At 45.8% G+C, this 8,934-nt stretch overlaps 1 pseudogene; it reads left to right on the forward strand.

Annotated features, from left to right (window-relative positions):
- Positions 1–1,711: 1,711 nt before the first annotated feature.
- LOC146061806 (U6 spliceosomal RNA) lies at positions 1,712–1,806 on the forward strand (annotated as a pseudogene).
- Positions 1,807–8,934: the final 7,128 nt, after the last annotated feature.

Below are 8,934 nucleotides of genomic sequence, written 5' to 3' on the forward strand. Positions count from 1 at the left end.
TTAGCATTTCATTTGACACTGTATATTCATAGACATCAGAACAGGTTAAGTCAGTGCTCTGGACAACATCTTCTTTCCATCATTGTGCCGCGGCAAAAGATTTGTTTAGATGATGCATTGTGACTGCAGCAAGCCAATTGTGAAGCATCAAGCTGAGAATATCACATCAGGAGCTGTCAGGGTAAAGAACTGAAAGCCAAACATGAATGCCGGGTGTCCTGTCTTAGGAGACAAGAATATGGCATTTTGTGCTGACTAAAGCCCATTTGATGTTTGGGTGGATGAGAAATATGTTAGAAACAACAGACATTGGTGACAGATGCAGTACACTGAATGTTCCAACAACACTGATTTAAAAGATTTTTTCTCTATCAAGTCCGTCCTTATATGCAATACAAATTTGATGCCCTATTTTCAAAAGTCGAATGCTGATAAATAATTAAGGTGTTTACAAATGCAGAAGCTTTTACAAATTGCATGTATAAAGCAGATTCAAATACTGTATGCAGTGTTTATCTGCTAACTTACATATAATTTGCACTTGGGGCCTGATTCAACTTGGATTGGATATGATAAGCTGTGATCCATAGGAATGCAAATGCAGGAAGGGGTGCATACAGTGAAGTGATTGCTGAAACATCTTTTTGTGACCATTGGCCTGACTATCAGGCTAAAGACTCCTCTAATCTTTCAGCCAGGGCCAGATGTACTAAGCTTGAAAAGTGATAAATAAAAAGTGATAAACTACCAGCCAATCAGCTCCTTACTGCCAGGACACAGACTGGGTTTAAAAACTGACAGTTATGAGCTGATTGGTTGGTGGTTTATCACTCTCCATTGTATCACTTTTCAATTCTTAGTGCATCTCACCCCAGTGATTGAAGAGTACGAAAAATCAGTTGAATTGTCTGTTACTTCAGACTCCTTGCATCACTGACTTATAGATCAGAGGAGTCATCATGTAGCTTTGCCCAAGTGATCTGCCTCTTCTGTCATGCCCAGCAGCAGCTACCAGTTACCAGTGCCACCAGCAGGATGCACTCTGGGAGCGAAGGCACTTCTGGGTTCGGGGCTTCTGAGCTGTATGAAAATTCTAGATAAGACAATCAACAAGCCTTTAAAGGAGGCAGCTCTCAATAAGCATGACTCTGAGTTTCTAAAGAAACATGAGTTTGTAAGTGCAGCATGGGGGGGTCATTTTGTTAAAGTCGTATGAAGGTGCAGCAACAAGATGGCTGCCATGGGTGATTGTGTGTGTTAGTGATTTCTGTTGCCAGCCTGCTTTGTCTGTGTGAAACTGTTCTCTGCTGACAGGCTTCTTTCTGTGTGTCACTGTTGTTTGCCACCAGAGTGACTGTGTAAGAAATGCAGGACACTGTCAACCAAGGACTAGATGCCATTCAGACCTGATCGCTTCTTTGATAAATTGCAAAACTCTGCCATCAGATATACGCCACCCTGCCAGAGTGAAATCCATCTCTGTGCAAGCCTGAAAAATTGCTTAGCGGGCATAAGCTGCAACTCTATTCATGAGCTGCTTAACATCAAATATGGCAAATATGCCAGTGTGTGCAGTCTATGCGTAGCCCAGGACTTACTCGATGGCTGTGATAGAAACAATCAGATTGGGGCAGGAGCTGACTTTACTCAACTTTCCCAGAAATGCCTAGGCACGTCTGCATTTTCCATGACACTCTCAGAAAAATGGCTGGTTGCACATATACTAAAATTGGAATGATCCAGAGAAGATTAACATGGCCCCTGCACAACAATGACACGCAAATTCGGGAAGCGTTATATATTTTGTTGTACTGGAACATCCTCCCACCACCCATTAGGCTTTCTGATTCCCTTACCTCCTTAAAGCGCTCCCTCAAAACCCACTTCTTCCATTTAGCCTATGCCTCCTCCTCCTACCTTCTTTTGCTCCTCCTATCCTGCCTACCCTACCCCTCCGTCCATTCCAACTTATCCTATTGTTTTTAATTCGTCCACCCACCTCCTTTTAGATTGTAAGCTTGCGAGCAGGGCCCTCCTAAATTTTGACTGTCTGTAAATACCCTGTTTTGTTGTATCACTGTCCCCTATGTAAAGCGCAACGGAATATGCTGCGCTATATAAGAAACTGTTAATAAATAAATAATATGTTAACTCTTATGAGTAGGGCCCTCCTTCCTCACGTACTCACCCTACCTCTTTACCTCACCAGTGCTCCAGAACTGATGCTGATTTTAGTTCTACCAGCTATACCCCTATTTATGCTGTATTTTATCAACACACCCTGTACATTACCTTGTAATTTGTTGTTTGTTTGCTATGTACGGCGCTGCGGACACTTTGTTGTGCCTTATAAATAAACATACTACTACTACTACTACTACCACCCACAAGAGCCGCTCTCCTGTCAATCAACTTGAGTATGGCCAGCGATCAAAAAATTAGCAGGATTTTATTACAGGATGCACTTCCTATCAATAGTCGTCCAGCCTGCGAATTCACAGCTGTGCAATCAGGTCTAAAGAACCACCATTGGAAACATGTATTTACAGTACAATGTGGAGATCCTTAGCTATCACTACAGATTTGTGTCTTAATGTTTAACCCTTTCAAGGGTGGGTTGCTTTTTAGGTAGCACTCCCCACTGGGCGAGTTTTTCTGGGGAGCGCTCCCTAAAAATCCCCCATCACTGTATCCCTCGGGTTCGGACAGCGCCGATGAACAGTCCATCAGTCTCTGCCTAGCCCTGCCCCCTGGCAACCCGGCTGTGTGATGTTACAAGGTCATGCAGGAGCCGGGCAGCCGCTAAAGCTGAGCACAGCGCTGATCTCAGCACTCTGCTTAGCATCGCTGCCCAGCAGCACTGGAGCATAACCTGGAAAATTCTCGGGAGTGCCACTGAAGGGGTTAATATGCGGTATGATAATTTTTTTAAATGATAATGGTGCTACAATAATATACATCGGATAATTCTCCAGAGATAGTTAAAGAAAAATAGCAAAGCAGTGTCCCACAGATATTGCCAAGAGGGTCAATGCTGCTAGGAATCACCAAGGACAATTTCACCTCCAGCCAACAGAAATACTTGTTTACCTGAATATGTTATTAATCCTTTCTCAATAGGGCCATTAAATGGACACTCATTGATTACCGTAAAACCTTTTCCTGAGTATCATGCACTCACATTGTGCAGAATTATATAGATAGCACTCAGACAGCCCACAGTGAGTTGCCATAGCGCCGGCTATTCTGTGTGACAATGGCTGGCGGGTCAGGGTAAAGGGCCCCATACATCAGCAATTAATTGTGACAATTTTCAGATATGGAGATGTTTGCCACAATTAATTTTAGATGTGTGGGCTCCCCCTTTTGGCAATCCCAATCAAAATCGCCAATCGATTGCTTAATCAGGTTTTTAAACATGCTTAATAATCTGGTATTATCTGCAGATCTTTTTTATATGTGTGGGCATTCCCAATTCGTCTTCTTCATCTATTTACATTATGAACAGCTGAAATGACAATCGATTGGGGCAATTTCCAGATATGAAGATGCAATCTTTAGATGGAAAAATCTGCCGATCACTGAAATAAATCTGTAATGTGTGGGCAAAGTCAGATAGATTGTAAAATCCTTTTATCTGGCCAAAATATCCCTATATCTGAAAATCCATAAATTGTGATTGCTGATGTATGGGGCCCTTAACTGTGGGTGCACTGGTGAGCTCAGATGGAAGAGCAGCAGTCGTTTTGGATCCTCCTCCTGTGTGTGCCCCTTAAGGGCTTAGAGCCTGAAGTCAGGCATCTCCACTGTCACTGGAAGTTACACCCATAATGATGAATGTTAGGTTATTCTGACATGTGAGTAAAAAAATAAAAAGACAGAATTCCTCTGCACCATGTTGCAGTAGGAGGATTACCAATGTTGTGACGTTTTTTTTCCATTAACCCCTTCAGTGATTTTGTTTTTTAGGGCGAGTTTGTTCTCGGGAGCACTCCCTAAAAAATAACCCACCACTGTGTCCCCGGGTCCGGGCAGTGCCGCAGAACTGTCCATCAGCCGCTGCCCATCCCTGCATGTGGCAACCTGGCTTGTCATAAGCCGACGCCGCAGGCTGTAGTACAACAGCCGAGGGGGGAGTGAGGGGCAAGGTGAGGCAGAGGAGAGGGATCTGGGCAGTGCTGAAGCCAGCGATGAACTCAGCAGCCCTGCCCGGCAGGCCCGGATTTCCCACTAGGCCCGTGAGGCACGGGCCTAGGGGCGGCACATTTTATGGGCGGCAGTGGGCAACATTGGGTGGCCGAGCTGGCAGTGCAGCAGCATAGCCGAGCGGAGTGGGCATCGGCGAGTGACGTCATGATCGGCGGCGCCGCCGTTTGTCACTCACCACTGCCCGCTTGGAGACGGCATGCTGCAGCTGCACTCGTGTGATTGTTGTGCTGTACAGCCGCGGCGATGGTCCCTATCTGGTCCGGTACATGAGATTCAGCTCAGCGTGCTGATGCTGAGCTGAGCCACTGACCCCCTGCCGCTATTGGCTGCTGTGTCAATGGGCGTGCAGGGTGGGCGTCATAGTGTGTGTGTGCCTCAGCTCCAGGCTCCCGCTCTGCCTCTCTCCCTCCCGAGTCCAGTCCACTGCACTACAGATTAAAAAAAAAAGGTTAGTACAGCTGTGGCTGAAGTTTGATTTTATATATATATATATATATATATAAAATCAAACTTCAGCCTGAGCAATGAATATGTCAAAATGGGGGGGGGGGGGGCAGCGGCAAAGTGTTGTGCCTAGGGGCGGCCTGAACCCTAAATTCGCCCCTGCTGCCCGGTGCTAAACACTGGAAATCCCGAGAATGCATTAAGGCATAGCCCGGAAAATTCTTGGGATTACCATTGAAGCCGTTAAGGAAAAATTATTTTGCATGTAGTCCGCAAATGCTTGTCCAACTGCCTTTTACACTGCAAGTAAAAGCTGCTTCTGTAGATGTGATATGCCTGGGTCTGAGTAGGGATCTGGCCGGATCTAGGTGTGATGTCGATAGCTCCAACGAACATAAGTCGGATGATATTCGAGATAGGTAAGTATTTCTTTATTTGCAGGTCATTTATTTCTTTGTATATATTGCAGAAACACAAACGTAAATTTTTCTAGATAATGAACTTCAGGATTCAGGTACAGGTATGCGGGTCAATGAAGAATAATTTCCCGTTTAACAGAACATTGCAATAGTCATCAAATTAATTAACTTGTTATCTCACATTACACAAACATATGCCTTGCAATTATATTAAGTATATATCGCCCACAGAGGCCCTATCAGATTAGAATAATCTATGGCTACTGTCGCCAACACTTTTGTATTTCTATTTTAGTACATAGGATTATCAAAGGAAAGCTATCCTCGCCTCTTCGCAGAGAGGCAATCAACAATAGCACAATGGCTTAACTCTAGGCTAACTCACTCTATCAGTTCACTATAATATAACTATTTATAAGAACAATCTGACAGGCAAATGATGGACAATTACAAACGCTATGCCGTAGGATCGGACAGTCCCGAGTTAATGCCCACTTTCTCCTGCCAACGCTACTATCTACATTTAGTTTACAGAGGTTGCTGCTTGGTGATCCATTTTTAAGCAAACAGTACGACTAGCCTTAGTTCAACACGGCTGGCAGGTGATGCTTAGCTGTCTTTATCTCTATTTCACAGAGACCTCTCCTGACTGCGCGTAACTACAGCTGATTACACTTGTCCAGGTAAGTTTCTGGTGCTACCGCTTCCTGGGCCAATAACATGTAAGAATATTTCATAAGAGACCAAGACGATGCAGAAGCCTGTCTCCACTATGTTTGGGCATTAGCCTGTAAACACTGTACTGTATATCCTCCTTCTGTACACCCACTTGCGCTGTCCACACTGTTAAGCACTATATCTCGGTACTGACTTGACATTAATCCCAAGGGCTGTCATTTACGATAGGATTCAAGGAAGTTTATATCCCCTGGCTGGAGGCTGTCTTTCAAGAGAGGTGATGCCCACTGCCTGCTCTGCTACCATAACACATAGTTGTTGTCTCGCAGCTTGTCCCTGGGCTACACCTCCTCAATACATTCCCACTGCTACTCACTCTCGACGCACCAGGATGACCAGCTGATCTGTCTCTGCCGCTGGACCAGGCCGCACCTCCTCGCAGCTGTTGCGTACCTTCTTCACGGCCGGGTGAACAGCTGATCACTCTCTGTCACCGGGAAGGTTAGCCGTGCCTCTACTCCGCCCTGCTCCTCCGCTCCAATGGCTGCTCACCGGATCATATCAGGCCGTCCCCCCGGACTCCGCCTGCTCCATCTCTACCGCCGCCTCCAGGACCGCCCGCAATGGCGTCACTCCTTCCGGGTGGACCAGCGCTACAGCTTCCCGCGCCGGTCACCGGAGTGCAGCAGGAGATAGACCGGGAACTAAGCGTACAGGTAATTTCTTCTGCGTCACCAGTCTCCGCTCCGGAGCTCTGTATCAACCTCCTTCTCCCTCTCTCTCTCTCTGGGAACCGTTGCTTCAAGGTCCCTCTGGTCCCCCTTATATCCGTTTTTCTTTGGGCTCATGCAGTCTAACTTTATTGTCCTGTTCCTATGCAATTGGCACAAGCCTGCCAACGAGCTTAGCTGGAGCACAGTCTACTAGCCTCTCATGTGCTGATGCTGCTTGACCATGACAATTCCCTGTGCCATCCAGTTTCACTATATGCGGTGGCATTAATTACACACACAGGTCTCAATGTTTTCCAGTCAACTAACATTATCACCCTGCAATCATTTCTATGTGACAGCATGCATTTCTAGGACATTACACATGTCACTCCAAAATCTATATCTTGAGGCACATTTATGCCAGCATCCCAACTAATGATAAAAGACTGGTGCTAGAATGTAAACATTGATGAGTATAACAGCACTGTTATCCCTACTGCTGGCATCCTGAATGTAAGTATGCAGGGAGCATTAGTGCTAGGGTTAGGCTGTGGGAAAGGAAAGTTAGGCACCTAGAAGGGGTGTTAGGTTTAGGCTGCCAGGTGGGGGGGGGGGGGTAGATTTTGGTGGCAATTGGTCTGTAGTAAGAGAAGGTTAGGGTTGGGGGGAGATAAGCATACCTCCCAACATGACCCTCTCCAGGAGGGACACAATACTCTGCTCCTGGACTTTCCTCTTAATGTATGATTGCCAGCACCTGTAGTGAAACACCTTTCTTATTAGTTAAACTATTGAAAAACAGGTGATGGTAATCATATATTAAGAGGAAAGTCCAGCAGCAGAGCATTGTGTCCCTCCTGGCATGGGTCATATTGGGAAGTATGCATAACTATACTGTACATCAGTATTAAGGCATCCGCAGCACCAGTTATCTGTAAATATCCCTTTAAATATACTTCATCTGCAGTGCAACATGGTTTGGGAAGGTACAAAGTTACTAATTAAACCCTTTGAGTACCAATATCTCTGTGAGAGATGTTCAAAATATCTGCTAAAAATGTCAGAGTCGCTTTTTTATATAAATTCAAATAAAAATTGTTGCGTAAAAAGATTATTTCCTATATAAGGTAAACATTACAGGTCATTATAATGAATACAAATGTATTTATTTATTCATCAGAATCAACTTTATTGGCCATGTATACTCTCGATCGTCCTTTCTGTATGCAGTCTCGTCCACTTCCTCGATTAGGCTGATGATTGTCATCTGCAAATGTTATGATTTTTACTGACTGCTCAGCAGAGGAGCAGTCATTGGTGTAGAGGGAGAAGAGCAGGGGGGAGGGGACACATCCCTGGGGTGCACCAGTGCTGATCTTGAGTAAGGTGGACGTGTTGGCTCCGGATTTCACCACCTGTTCCCTAGCTGTTAGGAAGTTCACAATCCAGGAGCATGTTGGTACTGGGACTCCTAGGGCAAGAAGTTTGGAGTGCAGTATACAGGGGGAGATTTTGTTAAACGCTGAGCTGAAGTCGATAAATAGGACTTTCGCGTAGGAGCCAGGGCGATCTAGGTGTTGCAGGATGTGGTGTAGCCCTTGATTGACTGCATCCTCAACGCTTCTGTTTGCACGGTAGGCAAACTGTAAAGGGTCCAGATGATGGTTTGTCACTGCTCTCAGGTGTCTCCTTTCGAGAACTATCATGGCCACAGATGTCAGTGCAATTGGCCTGTAGTCATTTAGTTCTTTTGCAGGTGACTTCTTGGGCACTGGAACAATGATTGAGCGTTTAAAGCAGGCAGGGACAATGCACGTTTCCAGTGAGGTAACAACAAAGCTTCTACCTCTTCTTGGTCCACCTGGAGGGTCTGGGAGAGAGGTCCAGCGGGAGGTGGTGGAGGAGCAGTACTGCTCCGGTCAGGGAGAGGGCTGGTGTTCGGGGCACTCCTATTGAATCTGCAGTAGAACATGTTCAGCTCTTTTGATAGTTCCCGGTGCATTTCAGATGGCTTTTGGTCTTTCTTGTAGCCAGTGATGGCTTGCATGCTTTTCCAGACTGCCGCAGAGTCATTGGCCGAGAGGTTGTTCATCAGCTTGTTGGCATATCGCTTTTTTGCAAGCTTGATTTCTCAATTCAGGGTATTCCTGGCCTTTTTGTACATTGCCCTGTCCCCACTGCTGTAGGCCTCCTCCTTGGCATGGTGGAGCTTCTTTAGGTGACTGCCAAACCATGGCTTGTTATTGCTGAAGGATTGGACCATTTTTGTTGGTACACAGGTTCTTGCAGAAGCTGGCATAGGCAGTCACTACCTCTGCTAGCTCGTCTAGGTTAGAGGCAGAGGCTTCGAAGACCCTCCAGCCTGTGCAGTCTGGAGCATTTATTCTGTCTCACTTGTCCAGCTTTTGACCGACTGGACTGCTGGCTTTGTAGACTTTAGCCTCTGAGTGTATGTTGGAAGAAGGTGGATG

The sequence above is a fragment of the Crinia signifera genome, chromosome 2, assembly GCF_055691185.1.
Source record: "Crinia signifera chromosome 2, ASM5569118v1, whole genome shotgun sequence".
Lineage (NCBI taxonomy): Eukaryota > Metazoa > Chordata > Amphibia > Anura > Myobatrachidae > Crinia > Crinia signifera.